This window comes from Petaurus breviceps, unplaced genomic scaffold, assembly GCF_028583685.1.
Source record: "Petaurus breviceps papuanus isolate PSGF00001 unplaced genomic scaffold, PetGlider_PUasm1.0 98, whole genome shotgun sequence".
In the NCBI taxonomy this organism is placed as follows: domain Eukaryota; kingdom Metazoa; phylum Chordata; class Mammalia; order Diprotodontia; family Petauridae; genus Petaurus; species Petaurus breviceps.
Genome location: NW_027187460.1, coordinates 341,600 through 360,754, shown reverse-complemented (window position 1 = coordinate 360,754; position 19,155 = coordinate 341,600). Strand labels below are relative to the sequence as shown.

Genomic DNA, 19,155 nt, shown 5'->3' with positions numbered 1-19,155 from the left:
GATATTGGATTCAATGGTCTCTGAAACCTCTTCTAGCCCTAGACCTGTGATCCTATGAGTTAACCTTGGAGTGTTTGACCATCTCATTTGGTTAAGGGACTCATGTTTATGAAATATGCTATTGATCCCCATTGGTTCAAGATCTAAACGCATGGGGCTTAAGTATCAAACTAGGTTGAGGAAGCAGAAAGGGGGATGGCCAGGCTTGTAGTATGCCTTGAAAATTAAGACACATAGAATATATATGAGACCTTAATATGATCTTGCAGGCACTTATTATTTGGCAGTTAAAGGATAGTGTGTTAGGTTGGGTGTCAGGAAGACCTGAGTTCAAATCCTGTTTCAGACACTATCTGTGTGACCCTAAGCAAGTCACTTAATCACTCTCAGCCTCAGTTTTCTCACCTGTAAAATTGGGATGATAACAGCATCTATCTCACAGGATGGTTGTAAGAACCAAGTAATATGTAAGCAACAGTATCCAATTAATCTCCACCCATGTGTATGTGTGTGCAATTTAATATAAATGTTTCTGGTTTTCATTTTAATTCAACAAACATTTATGAAGTGTCTACCATTTTGCCAGACACTGTGCTAGGTACTTGGAATAAAAAGATTCCTATCCAATCAGCTGTTGGTTTTTCTTCTTTAAATATTTCCCTTGATTTTTGAATGTACATGCTCCCAGTGCTTACTAATGTTTATCCTTTCCAGACGGACAGTGAGAATAATCATTACTTTCATCTAAACACATTTTCATAAGTCTCCCACTTCCTAAACATCAACTGCCATCTTGGCATGGTAGCAGTAAAATCAGAAACAGATGATAGACATTGAAACAACTTCTGCTCTTAAGGGGTTTACATTCTACTAGGGGGAGGGAAGGTATTGCAACCTGTAGCAATAAAGCAGTAAAAAGTCATTTGAAGGGGGAGAAGCTACCAGCTTCCAGGGGAATCCAGAAAGACCCTGCGAAGAAGTAGTGACTGAGTTAGATTATGGAGGAATCTAGGAGTGTGCAGGCAGAGGGGTGAGGAAGGGCTATATTCTAGACTGGAGAGAATCACCTATACCAAGGCACACAAGTAGGAGATCATGGATGTAGATCATGCATAAAGAATAAGACCAGCTTGGCTGAAATAGAGAATTCGTGAAGGAAAGTATTATGAAATAATACAGGAAAGGTAAGAAGCAGCAAGGCTATGCCAGAACCAGCTCTTACCTACCGGCTTGTAAGAGCTGACTTTTAAGTTTCCGGTATAAGCATTTACATCTCAGAAATTGCTACAAATCAGGACTTAATTTATTGTTTTATTGATGTTCTAGAATGAAAAAAAGTGATGATGGAAATTTTACTAATTACGGATTAACTTTAAAAGTATTTTATTTGTACTTTTTCTAGAAAACTAGCTGCTAAACATTTACCAGCATACCTCTGAAGGGAGCCACATTATGGAGGACTTTAAAATTTTAGTTTGATGGGCATTATTTTATCTTAGAGACACTAGGGAGACACTGAAGACTTTTCAACAGGAGACATGTATGGTCAGATCTATGTTTTAGGCATATCTACTTGGCATCTGTGAGGAGGGTAAATTGGATCATGGAGGGACTACAATCAAAGAATCCAATTAGAAAGTCCTGACACGCTTCCAATCCCATCACTGGCAGAGGAGAGGGACGACAGGCAGAACTTTCCGTTATGACCCGGCTTCTTGGCTATGTCGATGTCACAGATTTCAGCTTTGTGGCTGCTGCCCTCTGCATCATTTTCAATCCCCTTTTCTGGAACTTGGTTGCAAGATGGGAATACAAAACACGCCAGCTGAGCCGGGTCTTTGGGTCTCCTTATCTCGCATGTTACTGTCTGGGCATAATTGTCCTGCTGCTGAACTTCCTCAGGTCTCACTGCTTTACCCAGGCCATGTTGAGCCAGCCGAAGATGGAAGGGTTGGACTGCATAGGGGCCTACTATGTAGGCCTCGTCATCCTGGGAGTTGGCATCATCTTTGTGCTCTCCAGCTTCTATGCCCTTGGATTCTTTGGGACATATCTAGGTGATTACTTTGGAATCTTGAAGGAAGCAAGAGTGACAACATTTCCATTTAAGGTCTTGGACAATCCCATGTACTGGGGGAGCATAGCCAACTACCTGGGGTGGTCAATCATGAATGTCAGCCCGACAGGCCTCCTGCTGACAGTCATTGTGGCCCTCACCTATACAGTTGCCATCATGTATGAAGAGCCTTTCACTGAGCAGATCTATCAGCAAAAATCTCCGAAGTCAAAGAAGAATAAATAAATGCTGACAGGATTTGTGTTGGAGAAGGAGTCAGGCCAACTGCATTGCTGAAAGCCAAGCTCTGTCCCCTACTTCATGTGTTGGATAGTTTCAAGTGAAATGCTTGGTGACCACTTGGGTACTCAGCTCCAGCCCCTCCCCACCTTCAGGGCCTTGGAGTGGTAACATAAGGTGCCTTTTGAAACTGCCTCCTGGGGGGTGGGGGGGGCAGTCCATCACTGGGTATGTGCCCTCACCCACCCCCAACTTCCCAATTCAGTAATAAAAATGAGCCTAATTCATAAAAAAAAGAAAGTCCTGACACATACTACTACATTAGTCCAGAATTGAGGTGATGAGGAACTGAGCGAGGGTAGAAGCTGATTCATTGGAGAGAAAGGATCAGATATGAGACATTGTAGAAGTAGAATCAACCACGCGTGATAACTGACTATATGTGGGGAAAGCAGGTTGCCACTTAACTGTAAGGGTGTAGTATGTATGTTGGACACTAGGTGGTGCTGCAACCACATGCAAGTAAGCATCCCTCCCACCTGCCTGCTCTCCATCCTGAGAAGCTGCCACAGTGGCCCCAGGTTCGATATAGATACAGGGGTATGACCTGATATAAGCTAAACAATGACCAAAATGAGAAACACCCCTCATTTTTCTCTGAGTCCTCACTTCCCCACATTTGGAAACTTCCTTTCTGACTCACAGTCTCTCATTTTTAGAATTCAATGATCCACTATGTTTTGTTTGGTTTTGGGGGGGGCCCCCCACTGGCAGTCATGTAATTTGTTATAACAGTAAGGTAACACAAATAGCAACACAGCAATCCAGAATAGATTGAAGCATACTTGAATAGTATGCTTCAAGGAAACTGCTGTATATAATTGACTCTCCTTTGCCTTATACCTGCTCCCAAACGATAGAAAGGCAAGCTATAAAACTGACCAAGGTCTTTTCAGCAGTCATATGAGGAAATGAGGAGAAGGGAGGGAGGCAGGGAGGCATTTGAGAGCTCTGGGTCAGCAAGCTCTCTCAGGGAAACAGGCAGGGCAGTACTGCTGAATGTGGTCTCATCTCACCCCAGGGTGGTGCCTCGATAGCCATGAAACTGCTCTAGTCAGTGCAAGCCCCACTCTGCCTACTCCCATCTCTACACTGGCCCCACAGTTATTGATGACATATTCAAGTTCTCTCTTCACTCATCCAACTCACCTGGAGTGGTAATGTCCAGTTTCTCCCCACTACCCACCCACCCCAATCCATTCTAGGCATCAGAAAGGGAAACCCCAAATGGGGTGCAAATGGCCATCTCTTGTCTTTCCCAAGCTTGTGACACTTATGGCAGGAAGTCTCTAAAAGTGTAAAGGGAAATGGAAACGTAAGGACTCTGGGAAATGTATCTGCACATTTCCTGCCTTTGCCATGGCCACCTTCCTTCCCCACCCCTACCCCCAACTTCTGTGAAATATTACAAAGGCCCCATTATAGATATGACCCATCTCAAAATCTTTTGGTACAGGACTTTCTCCTCACGTCTTGTGCCCACACAAGGGGAAGAGCAATGTTTGTGAGAATGGGAGAAAAGAAATCCCAGGTTCTTCAGGTCTCTCCTCAAACTTTTTCAAGTTTCTTTAATTTATTTGGGTCCTTCAGTTACTTTAGGCACTTCTGGTTTCTATCTTTAAGAGAAGAGAAGGAAGATGCCAACCCCACTTCAGGTTGCTGAAAGACAGAAAGACTATAGGAAGAAGCCAACAGAGGAGCTGACAGTCTCCATCATGTCCCTGTAACCAGCTTGCTATACTAGAGACTTCAGGGAACTCACCCCTTGGGTGAGATCGATCTCTCTCTCTCTCTCTCTCTCTCTCTCTCTCTCTCTCTCTCTCTCTCTCTCTCTCTCTCTCCCCCTCTGTATGTGTGTGTCTCTCAGTCTCTGTGTGTCTCTTGGGTCTCTCTGTCTGCATGTGTGTGTGTGTGTCTCTGTGTGTCTCTTGTGTCTGTCTGTCTGTCTCTGTCTCTCTATCTCTGTCTGTCTGTCTCTTTCTCGCTTTTGAATTGAATTACCTCATTCCCTGTGGAAGACCTAAACCCCAAAAGGTTGAGATTCAGGTTGAAAGAGCTTCAATAAGGGGACAGGATGCTAGGGGTTTGGAATAAATAATCAAGGAAAAACTCTAAAGTGTCTGGGTTAGGAAATATCTGGGGAAGGTCAGAAAAAGGAGTCTCCTTGTCTAGAATAACTGGGACAGGGGAATTCCTTTCTAGTGTCTAACCCCAAACCTAACCACTGTAAGCAAAAACCTCCACTCTCTACTCCTGTCCTCAGAAAATGCAAGAAACGGCAGAGTTCCTACCTCTAACTCCCTACTTGGCCTTCAGAACCCAAATAGGATTTTGACTTCCAGTAGCTATGTGTACTTGGTTTCGTTATGAGAATAATATCTCTGACTTAAGTAGTTTTCATACCTCCTATTCAAGGTTATCTCACAGAACTACAGACTGCCTAAAAACTATATAAAAATGAAGAGATGGCTAGACAGAGGGCTAGATGATCAGATAGATGGATGGATAGATGGAGAAGGAAGAGAGAATTAGATGAAATATAAGACAGCTGGAAAAAACAAATTAATAGAAAAAGGAATCAGACATTCTGGTATATCCCCCAGAAGTAGAAACAACCTATTTCAAAGGATTAAGAGAAAGGCTAGTTGGTAGAGTTTTAATTAGGAATTTTTTCATCTGAGGCAAAACATCTAAACAAGAGGAGGGAGAGTGCAGTGATATACAGGGAAGGGGTGGCAGTAGTGTCCCTCTAATGGTGGATATAGTCATACTGGGAGAAGAGGGAACCAGAAAGGCTGAGTAGAGACCTGAATGAACCAAGCCCCGTAATGGATCCACCAGGCAGCTGAGACTCCATGTGCTACAAGCAAAGGAGCGACTCATCCCAACAGCTATGCTGCAGAGAAGGGGACTCGGTGATAGGAGGACTGTATGTAGCATTCACTTGCATTTTAAACCCATTGTTGTCGAGGACCAAGGTAGAGAGAAATATGCACCAGGTTGAGGGGAAATGTGTGGGTGCTTCTGTTCTTGTTTTATCTTCTTAGAAAATATTCCTTTGTGGGAGTAGAAGCACGACCCTCCCACGGCTCCGGCTTCCACCTTCCCCAATCTGTGTAAAAAGGGGACTCTGAACAAACTTTGGAGCTGCAGGACCCACAAAATGACACAGAGAAGCTAACCTCCTGCTGGGGACAGCAGGAATCAGCCAGCGCATCTCTCTGGGAGCCAAGCCCAGCCCCATACCGAGGTTTTAGCCCCAGGGCGGGCCTGAACAGCCTCCAGCCAGAGGGTCTCCAGATCAACAGCAGCTGTGGCCATTTCTAGATTTATCAACACATAGATGCAAAGGACAAAGTGAGAGGTCAGTGCAGTCTGGACTTTGAGACCAGTAAGTGGGAGTGCGTGGCTTTTACCCCCAGGGAGAGAAGCCGCTGAGATGCCGGCACAGCCATCCAGCACCACGTGGCAGCTTCAGCTCCTGGGCTGCAGAGTGTAGGGGGACCAAGCACCAGTCTGAGGGGTAATCACTCTTGCTTTAACCTTCTTGGATCAGGATTGCAGTCTAGGGTGGAGGTCCTGGGGTGTGTGTCCAGCCTGCCAGAGCGTGTGGAGACCTCAGAGAGGGCACCCATCTAATACCTCCAGCAGCTGAGAAAACCCCAGCATTTGGGATGAAAGCTCCCCTGTCTGGTGTCAGTCTTACTGTGGCAAAAAGTCCAGGGGTCAAGTGACAGGGGCGATATGACCAGGCAAAGGAAACAAAGCAGACAGAAGATTCCAACAATACACTCCTATTTTGGGGACAAAAAGGAACAAAGCATGGAACAGTAGGAAGACAGTGAAGTCAGAACTCCTGCACCAAAAGCTTCAAAGGAAAATACAAGCTGGTTACAGGCCATAGAGGGCCTTAAGAAGCAGATAAGAAAAGTGGAAGAAAAATTGGGAAGAGAAAGGAGAACAATGCAAGAAAATTATGAAATGAGAGTCAACAGCCTGACTGAGGAAAATAATACCTTAAAAAACAGACTGACTCAAATGGCAAAGGAGGCTCAAAAAGGCAATGAGGAGAAGAATGCCTTAAAAAGTCAAATTTGCCAGATGGAAAAGAATCTCAAAAGCTCAATGAGGAGAATCATTGCTTCAGAATTAGATTGGAGCAAATGGAAGCTAATGACTTTATAAGAAATCAAGATGCTGTTAAACAGATCCAAACAAATGAAAGAATAGAAGGCAATGTGAAATATCTCATGGGAAAAACCACTGACCTGGAAAATAGATCCAGGAGAGATAATTTAAAAATTATTGGATTACCTGAAAGCCATGATCAAAGTAAGAACCTAGAAATCATCCTTCAGGAAGTTCTCAAAGAAAATTGCCCTGATGTTTTAGAACAAGACGGCAAAATAGAGGTTGAAAGAATCTACTGATCACCTCCTGAAAAAGATCCCAAAAAGAAAACTCCTAGGAATATTATAGCCAGGTTCCAGAAGTCCCAGATTAAGGAGAGAATATTACAAGCAGCCAGGAAGAAACAACTGGAATATTGTGGAAACACAATCAGGATAACCCAGGATCAGGCAGCTTCTACACTGAGGGATCGAAGGGCTTGGAATATGATATTCCGGAGGGCAAAGGAGCTGGGATTAAAACCAAGAGTCACCTACCCAGAAAAACTGAGTATCATGTTTCAGGGGAAAATATGGTCATTCAGTGGAATAGAGGACTTTCAAGCATTCTTGCTGAAAAAACCAGAGTTGAATAGAAAATTTGACATTCAGATACAAGAAGCAAGAGAAGCATGAGAAGGTAAACAGGGAAAAGAAATCATAAGGAACTTATCAAAGTTGAACTATTAACATTCCTACATGGAAAAACAATAATTGTAACTTATGAAACTTTTCTCAGTAGTTGAAGGGATTAGAAATATATATGATGTCTATATATGAGGGTATATGGGCATATGAATACATATGTGAATGTGTGTATATATGTTTACAGGTATACATAGATAGAGGGCACAGGACCAATTTAACAGGAAGGGATGATACTTAACAGGTAAAATTAAGAGGTGAGAGGAATATAAGGAGAGGAGATGGGGAGAGACAGATTGGAGTAAACTATCTCATACAGAAGAGGCAAGGGGAAATGGTTACAATGGAGGGGAAGAATAGGAAGGCAAAGGGGAATGGGTCAACCTTATTCCCATTGAATTTGGCTTGAGGAAGGAGTGAAATACACACTAAATAGGATATCTTACCCTCCAGGAGAGTAGGGGGAGGAAGGGGATGAGAGGGGGGATGATGGTAGGGAGGGCAGCCTGGGGGGGGAGGGAAATTGGAAGCATCCACTTTTGAAAAGGGATGGGATCAAAGGGAGGTGGGATAGGAGGGAGGGAAATACAGTCAGTCTTTTACAATATATCTACTATGTTATTGTTTTGCATTAGCCGCACATGTACAACCTATACTGAACTGCTTATCTTCCCAGTAAGGGTGGGTGACAAGGAAGGAAGGGAATGAATCTGGAATTGAAAGTTTTAAAATCAAATATTCAAATATATATGTGTATATATGTGTGTGTGTATCTGTATATATACATATACATATATATATATACTATTATCAATACCATCTTACATGTAATTGGGAAATAAGATATACAGGCACTGAGGCATAGAGACTTACTGGAAAAGTGGAAAGGAGTATGGGAGAAAATATGGGAGAGAGCAGATTGGAGGAGGGGATATCCTGTGGGATTGCTATTTTGGGGCGGTAGGCAGGGGAAAAACAGGGAGAAAATTTGTAACTCAAAATCTGGCAGAAACAAATGATGTAAATCAGAAGTTAATACAGCATTAAAAAAAGAAAATATTCCTTTGTGAGAATTTATTGAAGTTAATTCTGAAGTTAATATTGATGGGTTAAATAAAATTGGGGTGCTATCAACTGGTAATGATATTAGAAAAACACATAGGATGGGGGCGTGAGCTAATAGCATTGGAAAAATAATACTGCTCATCCATAGGACTCTGAAGAGGAGATGTAGCTAGCTCTGGGAACTCTAATGTTCCTGTGGGTTGTGAGAGTAAGTCTAGCATTTCACTACATGGAGAAAACGGAAGGGAGTACAAGTAATATAGAAGAAGAATAGACATGTATAAAAATAGCTTCCAGAGATATCTTTAAAGCTCAGAAAGAGTTGAGGCTAGTAAGGAAAAACATACACAACCAAAAGGATTAGATGGAAGGTATTTTTGTTAACTATGTTGAGAGCAAGAGCAAGATAAAAGAAAATATTGGACTATAGCTCATGATAGATGGGATGGTGAAAATAGATGATAGAAAGAAGAAAAACTATTCTTTCTTTTGCTTCCATTTTCTCTGGCAAGAAAAAATATCTTTAGACTGGCAAAGATAAAACCAAGTTGGTTAACAGGGTATTAAAGCCTAAGAAAAGAAAAGCAATGTTAAGTGAGCACCTGTCTTCGATGAATTCACATCCCTCAGACTTAGATGAGTAAGATTTTATGGTGAATGATCATTGAAAGACCACAGGAAATAGGAGCAGGACCACGGGTTTGGAAAGGACTGATATTGTCCCAATTTTCAGAACAGAGAAGAAAATAGTTTTGTCAAACTATAGACTTTAGTTGCTTGAACAATTCTAGAGTATGTTATTAAAGGGATGGTTAGTAAACATTTAGAAAATGAAGCAGTGAGCACGAAAGCTAGCGTGGCTTCATCAAGAATCATATATGAAACTCAAAAACTTATGGAAATGAGTGTTGAAAACTAAAAGTATTTGATTAAATGTATGTATATATACATATATATTTATTTTATTGTTCTGTATTGGTAACAATGACGTATTTTCTTCATTGAGATCTCTAAATCCCCACCTATTTTTATTTCTAATTTCTTCATTCAGAAATATTTTTCATTTGATCGATTCTGTTTTATTGATACATTACCATTGTCATCTTTGTCCTATATTCTCTAGAGATTTAGCGGGATCCTGGATTTCATGAGGCATTGGTTCATTGTCATGCATTATTTGTTAAACCAACTTTATATTTCCTTTGAAGGTTTATTGTTTATCCTCTCTTCCTGATTAGAATACTTTCTATTTAATTGTGTATGCTCTTGATGTGGGGATATTTTGTATTTTTAAATTATGGAATAAAACAAGGATTTATTCATGATTTTTTTAAAAAGAATCATTCATGCCAGACTAACAATTTCCTTTATGAGGGTAATTGATAGGGTGAGTAGATTAATAAATAAAATGAATATTATAGATATATTTTGCCTTCATTTTACTGAAGCATTTGTCATAGTCTCTCAAGCTTTTCTTATGGACAAGATAAAGATGTAGTATAAATTATTGCACAGTTATTGTTTGAATGACCAGACTCAAAGAATACTTTTTAATGGTTTAATATCATTTTAGAAAAATAATTCTAGCAGAGTGTCCCAGTGATATGTCCTTGGCTCTATATAGTTCAATACTCTTATCGGCGACTTGGATAAAGTATATGTTGTGTTCATCCAATTTGCAGATGACACAAAGGTAGGAGATGTTGTTCAGTCCTTTCTGACTCTTCATGACCCCATTTGGGTTTGGGTTTTTTTTTTGTAAATCCATTTGGGGTTTTCTGAAATGGTTTGCCATTTCCTTCTCTAGCTCATTTTACAGATGAGGAAACTAAGGCAAACAGGGTTACGTGACTTGCCCAGGGTCACACAACTACTACGTGTCTGAAACTGGATTTGAACTCATCTGAAAGATAAGTCTTCCTGTCTTCATGCCTAACAATCTATTCTACCGTTATCATCTAACTGCCCCAAATTAAACAACAATCAGGATTTTAAAAATACCCAGGCGGGAATGATGGTTTGAATCTCATAAGATGACATTTTAAAGGGATAATCATATAATCAATCAACAAAAATTTGTTAAGTGCCTACTATGTTCTGGCACTGTACCAGGTGTTGTGGCTACAAAACCAAAAATGAAACAGTTCCACGTCTCAGGGAGCTTACATTCTGTTGGAGGAGAAACCACGTAGCTATAAGTACATACAGAATGATTACAACCTAATTGGTTTTTTTTTTTTTAGTGGGGGGAGGAGAGGCATTAGGATCTGTGAGGATCAGAAACAGTGCCACCTAAAAAAGTGTTTCTTGACAGGAGTTTTGAAAGAAACAAGAAGAAATGAGGAAAGAGCATTATGCTTAAGTTCAAAAAATCAATTTCATGCAGAGACCAATATGTCTGTCAGAGAGGAGTGGAGATTTAGCAGCCTCTGTCTCTGTCCTGCATGAAGCTCCTCTCTTTGTTCTTTGTGGACTGAGGTGAGAACCAAGGATTTTGTTTTGTTTTGTGCGGGGGTGGGGAAAAACCCCAGGATCTTAGAACAATGCTGTGCCTGTGAGGATGAGTACTCTAGAGCTGAGATGGTGGAAGATCCTGAGACTAGGGCAAGGAAGGAGAAAAGAGGCCCTCTGCTTAGAGAAGCTTCGACAGGACAGGAGAGTCGCTCTAGTTTAAAGGAATAAGGATGCTTGAGGCTGGTGTAGAAATAATTTGGGACTGGGAGATGCTATAAACAGAGACTGGGATGCTGCCCTCCCTTCTAGGGCAGCCTTTCTTGGCCACAACGAGACAGAACCCCAGAGTACTACATTTGTCTATTCTCCACATGTCAGATCTTTGTGAACATAATGAATCAATAAACATTTATTAAAATGCCTACTATATTCCAAGCACTGAATATAAAAAGGAAAAAAAATAAAGAAATGGTTCCTGACCTCAGAAAGCTTATCAGGAGATACAGCATGAACATAAATATACACAAAATAAATTTAAGATAATGGGGGGGGGGGGGGGGGGCCAGGGAGACTAGTAGCTGCTAGGAAGCAGGAAAGGCTCCAAAGTGTTGCTTAAGATGAGTTTTGAAGGAAATGAGGGGCCCTGTGAGGAAGAAGCGAGGTGGGAGTACATTCCAGGCATGAGGTGCAGCCAGCACAAAGTGGGAGCAGTTAGGAGACTGAGTGCCATGTGTGAGGAACAACAAGAAGGCCAATCATAGCCTTACTGAGTTGTATATTCCGTTGGCATGTTGTGTTTGTGTGTGCCTGGTGAGCCTCTTGGGTTCCCTCCTACTCACTCCAACCCCACCTGACTTCCTCCTCCACAGTGGGTGGACCACTACTAGATTGAGGGCTCTAGGAGTAATCCTAAGGAGTTCAGTGTCTAATACTGTCTCTCATGGGTCCCTACTAGTGTACTTTCCATGAGTTATCAGTCATACTTAATTAGCTTTTACAAAAGGTATTCCTAAGCAGGTATAGAAAGAATTATGAGTTTACAAAATTCTACCTCAAATTGAGGGCACACTCTTTTCCTGTACACACAGAGTCACTGGGAAGAGTTGGCTTAAAGTTAGAATAAAATTATAATTATGCAAATCTACGGGGAAACACACACACACAAAAGAATAACTCACAGGTCCTGGTTCCTTTTCTCCCTTTCTAGAGTTTTCATGATATTCCCCTTAAATGTAACTCTGCTGAGCTCCAAAAATCAGGGGCTTCATAGAATCTAGAAAGGACCCTTCTCTCTGTCCCAAAGAGTTAGCTCCTGGAAGCAGCTTCCTCCTTCAGGTGCTATCTTTATGAACATTCCTGGATTTGTGTCTATATCTGTGTTTGTCCTTGGTGTGTCCTCTGGATTCATTGTCTGCTATGGGCCCAGTTACTCTGATAATATGGTCAATGGGAGAGAAAAGGAGTATAATATTCCCTCTGGGTTTACTCTCCCTCCCCGTTACTGCTCTCTGGCACAGGCTCAGGGATTTACCTTCTTGAATCACTCAGAGCATCTAGTCTTCCTCTCCCAAATTTAATCTTCCACCACTAAATTAGCCATTTTCATTATATATGGGACCACAAGTATATCTGATTCTTTCAGCCAGTGGCAAAATGATTCTTACATGGTATCATTTCCCTTCATCCAATGGCTTAAAGTCTTTTGTTTCTTTTTAAATGATTGAGTTTTTCCACACATTGTGATGACATAATAGGAAAATTGCTGCCTAGTTTATTCTGTTGGTTGATTCATTGAGATGAGGATATTTAATCTTCTCCTTTATTCTCCAGCAAAGCCCCTCACCAGTTAAACATTTACTGTCCTCAGCAAATCAACTGAAGTACTTTTGACATTCAAAGAACCTATGATTACTAATAGTGCTTGGCATTCAAAGCCCTTCATAGCCTACCCCATCCAACATTTCCAGACTTGCTATCCCCTTCCTCAGATAAGATATTCCATCTCTCATCTCCAGGCACTTTCTCCAGCTGCCGTCCATGCCTGCAATCTTTCACTCCTCATCTCTGCAGTCCTGCCTTCCTTTAAATTTCAACAAATATCCTACTCCCTACAGGAAGCCTTTCCTGATCCTTCTTAGTTCTACGGCTTCTCTCCATTGATTCTTTCAAGTTTGTCTTGCTTAGAGCTTGTTTGAACATAGTTGTTTTGGACAGCTGGCTGGTACAGCAGATAGAACACTGGACCTGGACTCAGGAAGACCTAAGTTCAAATCCAACCTCAGGTGCTTCTAGTTGTATGACACTGCAAAAATCACTTAACTCTGTTTCCTCATCTGTCAGATGAGCTGGATAAGGAAATAGCAAACCACTTCAATATCTTTGTCAAGAAAACTCCTAAAAGGGATCACAGAGAGCCAGACGTGACTGAAAAATGGCTAAACAGCAACACAGAGTCATTCACATGTTTGCTTCCCTATTAGATCATGAACTCATTGAAGGCAGAGATTATCTTCTATCTTTATTTGTTTTCCAATGCTTAATACAGTGTCTGGTCCATGGTGGGTACTTAATAAATGTTTATGGAATGACTGATTTAGACAGAAATGATGCTTCATGTCTGACAAGGAAACTGAGCCTCTACTTCTAAAGGCCCTAGGGTTCCTTCATCTCAGGAGTGGGATGGAAAGTGTAGAAAGGAACGGGGCCCACTAGGGCGAAACATCGCAGCCATGGTGTCCACCAACCCACTAGAGCAGATCTAGGTTAGAGCCCTCAACATCTCAGCTTTCCTGTGCTCCCGAAATCCATACTATATCAGGCTTCAATGAATACTTTACTCTTCTAATCACAGAAGAAATCTTGTGTCCAAATTTGGTCCTGCCTTTATCTAGTCTTCCAGTTATCCAGCCTCATTCCCTGATCCTCACTAGTTCACACAGTTCAAACACTTTGCCAAAACAATTCAGACTATCTTTTGATCAACCTCCCCAACTCCTCCCTGTGTCTGGTCTTGGACTATTAACCAATTTTGGCTCCAAAGGCTCACAAAAGCATCTAAACTCAGCCCCACTTTGGGTCAACGTCAATTCCACTCCTGTTCCGCCTCAGTTGTGTACTGTCCAGTCTTGAGTCCTTCTGTTTCCAACCCCGGCTCCTCTTCTGTCCACCATCAGACCAATGTGTGTAGAAACTCAGGCCATCCTGAATCCAAGTAACCCAGTCCATCCTTGAGACTTTAGTCTATCCTCACCTTGTATCTGGCCTCACCTGTCCTGTACCCAACAGCTCTTCCCAGATCCATCCTCTTCCTATAAAATCTCCAACTTCCACTATTTCTATATCCAGTCTCAGTTCCTTCCATGCCCAAACCCAGCCTATTCTTCATCCAGCCTCGTGTATCTAAACTTGGTCCCTCCTCTGCCCAACTTTGGTCCTCCTTTGTTTAGCCTTAACCCCTACTCTATCTGACCTTAGACTCTCCAGTGTATAATTTCAGCCTATCCAAATTGGGTCCATATTGAGTTCAACATCAGCCCCTTTTCTTAATAGTCTAATACATTGAACAAGCAATTTAGCCCTATCAGAGTCTACCTCCATATCAGGAAAGTTCCCTATTTAACCACCAGATGGAAATGCATGCCACTTTTCTCTGTTAAGCATTTAGAACTAACTATAATTTCATGTTTATCCCAATGGTTATGGATTCCATCCAACACTAGAGGGCATTCAGGAAAAATATCAAATTCTTTGTGGTGAGGGTTTACAAGCTTTACATACAATTAAAATAATTTATGAGAAAAAAGAAAAATAATTTCAACAAAATTAATCATTTATAGCTGCAAATCTTAAACAAGCAATAAAATAGTGTAACAAATTTATTGATGAAAATCCTTTGCAATTTTCACATTAAGAACATAAAATACTGGCCATAATAATAACGTTAATGTGATGAGTATGGTTTGGGTCAGCACAGAGTTTCTCAGAATGTGATGTCCCTGTTGATGTTATTCCTCATCACTCCTTCCAACTAATAAAGAATATTATTTTGTCTTTATAAGAGGAACAGCAGAATGTCCTGTTCTCAATAAATTGGATGTAATGAGTAGTACTAATATGTAGACAGCTTTTTACCCACCTGTGGTCAAAACAAGATTTTCCATTTCAATCATTAGCCTCCTACATATGACTACAAGTCTATCAACCATTCTTATTGACATGGAATATGATCAAAAGCATTTGTCAATGGTGAATGAGCTCTTGAAACATTCATATTTAGACATACATGTTTTTAAAGTAAAATATTACTTCTGCATACTGGCAAAGTAATTTGCAAGCAGATTTTTACTTTGTCCTATTTCATTTTCAGGGCAGGTATTTTGGAAATTTGAAATATTTTTAATTGGTTTGGGGGAGGGGTTGTTTCTTTTTTGCTTTTTTTTGGGGGGGGGGGAAGGCAGAGCAATTGGAGTTAAGTGACTTGCCCAAGGTCACACAGCTAGTGTTAAGTGTCTGAGGTCAAATTTGAACTCGGGTCCCCCTGACTCCAGGGCCGGTGCTCTATTTATTGCACCACCTAGCTGCCCCAATTTTTATTTTACAATCACATTTCATTTTATCATACAGATTTTTAGCTTTTTCATAAATGTAGTCATTTTATCTTCCTAAATCAAAATATAAAGTTGAGGATTTTGCATTGACTTTGTTTAAAGTAGTCAGTTTTTCAAAAATAGCTACTAACTATGCAAGTTTCAGTAGTATTTTTGGTTATAAAATGAATCTATTTCATTTTTATTATTATCACCCAAAAAATTCTTATTTCCTTTAACTCAAACGCCTTTTTAAGTACTTGAACAAAAGAAAACCACATCTACCAATAATGTAGAAATATCCTGTGTTCTACATCATTATTGTCATTTAATTTTGTAAAAATGACACCTTTTTAATGCAATTTTTAAAATAAAGGTGGTTGGGGTGGCCAGGTGGCTCAGCGAGTAAGAACACCAGCTCCAGTGTCAGAATGACCTGGGGTTCAAATCTGGGCTCAGTCACTTAGCACCACACCCAGAAATAACTGGCCGTGTAAGCTTGAGCAAGTTACTTAACCCCGATTGCTTTAAAATTTTTAAAATAAAATAAAGCTGGTGATCCTTCAAAAAACTTGAAAAATTTCATGTAGCTCCTTGTTTTTATGTTTTCATATGTGAAGCATTCATGTATCCCAACTGCTTGAAGGGTCACATTTTAATAATACTTAGAGATATGTCTTCATGACAGCAATTGAGTCCTTACAGACCAGAATCCAAAACAATTCTCCCTTGTATCATTTTAATTTTTTAAGTCAATTCAAGAAATATTATAAGTAATGAAAAGAAGTTTGATAGAAATTCAGTTCAAACACTTTGCCAAAACAATTCAGAATGAATATTTGACCTAAATAGAAAAGGTTACACCATAGAAAGAAGGAAAAATAAAGAATGAATGAATAAAGGAAGGAAGGAAGGAAGGAAGGAAGGAAGGAAGGAAGGAAGGAAGGAAGGAAGGAAGGAAGGAAGGAAGGAAGGACTTATTAAGTGCCTTCTATGTTCCAGGCACTTTACAAATATTATATCACTTGATCCACAACAACCCTTTGAGATAGGTGCTATTATGGTTTCCATTTTACTTATGAGTAAACAGGCTAATAGAGACTAAGGAACTCATCCAGGGTCACACAGTTTAAGTAGCATCTGAGGCAACTTTCATATTCAACTCTTCCTGAATCCAAGTTCAGAACTCTACCCACTATGCCAGCAACTTTTGACCTTTTAATGGATCCGTAGTATAACTGCTCCCATCATTAGTGTAAACCATAATGAAAACCTTCTGTCTTTCCTTCCTGTATTATTCCCACCTGTGCTCTTCTACAAATCCTCAGAAAAACCTGAATTCAAATCCAGCCTCAGACACTTACTAGCTGTGTGACCCTAGGCAAGTCAGGAGCACTGAAAAGAGTGCTGGATTGGTAAACTGGGAACCTGGGTCTTATCTTAGGGAACTTAAGAAAGTCACTTCCCAATTGCAAAACAAAGGAGCAAACAGCTGATCTACAATATTGTTTCCATTTTTTTCTTTTTGGTCTTCTTGGAGGTGGGAAGGCAGGGCAACTAGGGTTAAGTGACTTGCCCAAGGTCACACAGCTACTAAGTATTACGTGTCTGAGGTCAAATTTGAACTCAGGTCCTCCTGACTCCAGGGCTGGTGCTCTATTCACTGCACCACCTAGCTTCTATTTTTAATCTGATAATGTGCTGAACAAGGTCCATAGCAGATATCTCTGGATCCTCTGCTACCCTACCCAGGTGACCCCTCATTTGTCTTTCCTCCCCACTTTTAAACATGGTTCCAATCATCTATATCACCTATACTAAGAGTTTACACAAAGCAACACAAATCCTTTTTATCACCTTTCCCCCTTTTTGCCAAACAGCTAGTTGTTGAGTTCAGTTCTCCATCAGTATGGAAGTGTGCCTGCATTTTCCCATTTGTAAAATAAAGAGATATGAGTGAATTATTTCAAAGGCCTTTTGCAAAGCTATATTTATGATCAGAGGGGAGGACCAGCTCCGTAGAGGTTGAGATATTTGGGACAGGAAACCAGAGAACAGAACATTCCCATCTAATCACCACAGATTAATAAACATCAAGATCCTGGACAGAAGTTTGAAAACATATGTCCACAGCTCTTCACTACTTCTGGTTCTTAGTTTTTGTTCATTTCTGAGACAAATTCCTTTTTACTAGCTCATTCTCCACTATCCTGGGTGTTCCTTGGCCCTCATTATTCTGCAACACACTCAGGATGATTAGGGATTTCCACTCTAAAGGGCTTTTTTGGAGACAGAGAAGATTTTTAAGACAGAATGAGTCTGGGGGGGAAAGGAGTCAGGATGTGGGTCCAAACTGAAACTCTACCACTTTATCTGCAAGTCACTTAACCTCCCTCTGGACCACAGTTTTCTCATCCATAAAATGAAGGTATTAATCTAGATGACCTTTAAGGGAGCTTCTAGGTCTAAATCTAAGATTTTATGTCTGAATATAAGAAATAACTCCCAAAAACAACTGAGAAGTTCCACAATGGAAAAGGTTGCTTTGCAATGTATTGCATTTTTTGTTATGAGCTGTTTCATATAAAGCTAAATGGTCTCTATTAGGAGACATTATAAAGGGTCTTTCTCGCCTAGGTAAGAGACTGGCCACAATGTCTTCAAAATCCCTTCCACCTATAAGTATCTGTGATTGGGTTATACCAGTCAAGACCAGCTTTCTTAAAGTGTTTTTTTCACTCAGTCTCTGATGTAGGCATTGCCTCAGACCTACTGGGGAAGGTGGACCCTTCTATTGTTATTTCACCAGAGAATCACAGACTTTCAGAGTTAAAAAGGGACCTCAGCTGTCACTGAGTTCAAACCTGAGCAGGAATCCCTTTTGACAGTTGGCCATACAGAATCCACACATAACTCTATACAGTGATAGGGAGCATATGTCCCCTGAGGCATCACATTCCACTTGAACATATGTCAAATTGTTAGACATTCTTCCTTACATCAAGCCTAGTTTACCCTCTTCAAAACTTCTAACCATTGTTCCTGGTTCAGCCCTCTGAGGCCAAGTAGAAAAACTGTAATCCTTCTGATCCTTTAAATCTAACATTTCAAATACTGGCAGAGAAGTATCATGTTCACCCAAGTGTTCTCTTTTCTAAGCTATACATAGCAAGTTCCCTTTACTGATCTTTATATGTGTAACATGAGCTGCAGATTATAGATACCGTTACTGAATCTTTCAGAGGCAATTGAATAATGAAAGATTGTCTATTTAACTTTCATTCTGGAGAGACTGCTATATGTCATGACTGGAGAAAGGCTGTGAGAAGATAGAAAGAACTTACTCCTGAGAGAACTGAATTTGACCCTTATTTTGTAAATAAATAAAATAAGGGGAGGATTCTTGAAAGACTTTGGCTGCTATCCTGAGAACCAAATAGTAGGACTCTGCTCCAGAAGTGAGAAGTCAAAATTAGCAACAATCATTAGAAATGACTGGCTAGAACCAGTCTTCCCATGAAATGTTTTAAGTAATTATTTGTGCCTCTGTTTCATTATTGATACACTGCTAATAAAATGTATAAATCATAACTTTCATTTTTATTTAAACCTAGGAAATTAGAAGTTTTGATATACAGAAAGAGATAACTGTTTATTAGAAAAGAGGTTAATCCAGCTTATTGTTTTTGCTGGTTAGTTGTTTGTTATTATAATTAGGTTTCATATTGCCACTTCAAACAGCCTCTACCTCCATCATTCAGTAATCTCTCTTCCTCTGAGGTTCACATGATTCATATTTACTAGTCAAACAAAATTGTGAAACCTGTTATCTACTGACTTCAAAGATATTTTCCCTCCTTCCTCAGTGAGTTCAGTTCTT

The 19,155-nt window shown here is 40.4% G+C and overlaps 1 pseudogene; it reads left to right on the top strand.

The window, feature by feature from the left end:
* Positions 1–1,655: 1,655 nt before the first annotated feature.
* On the top strand, positions 1,656–2,596 carry LOC138155883 (phosphatidylethanolamine N-methyltransferase pseudogene; annotated as a pseudogene).
* Positions 2,597–19,155: the final 16,559 nt, after the last annotated feature.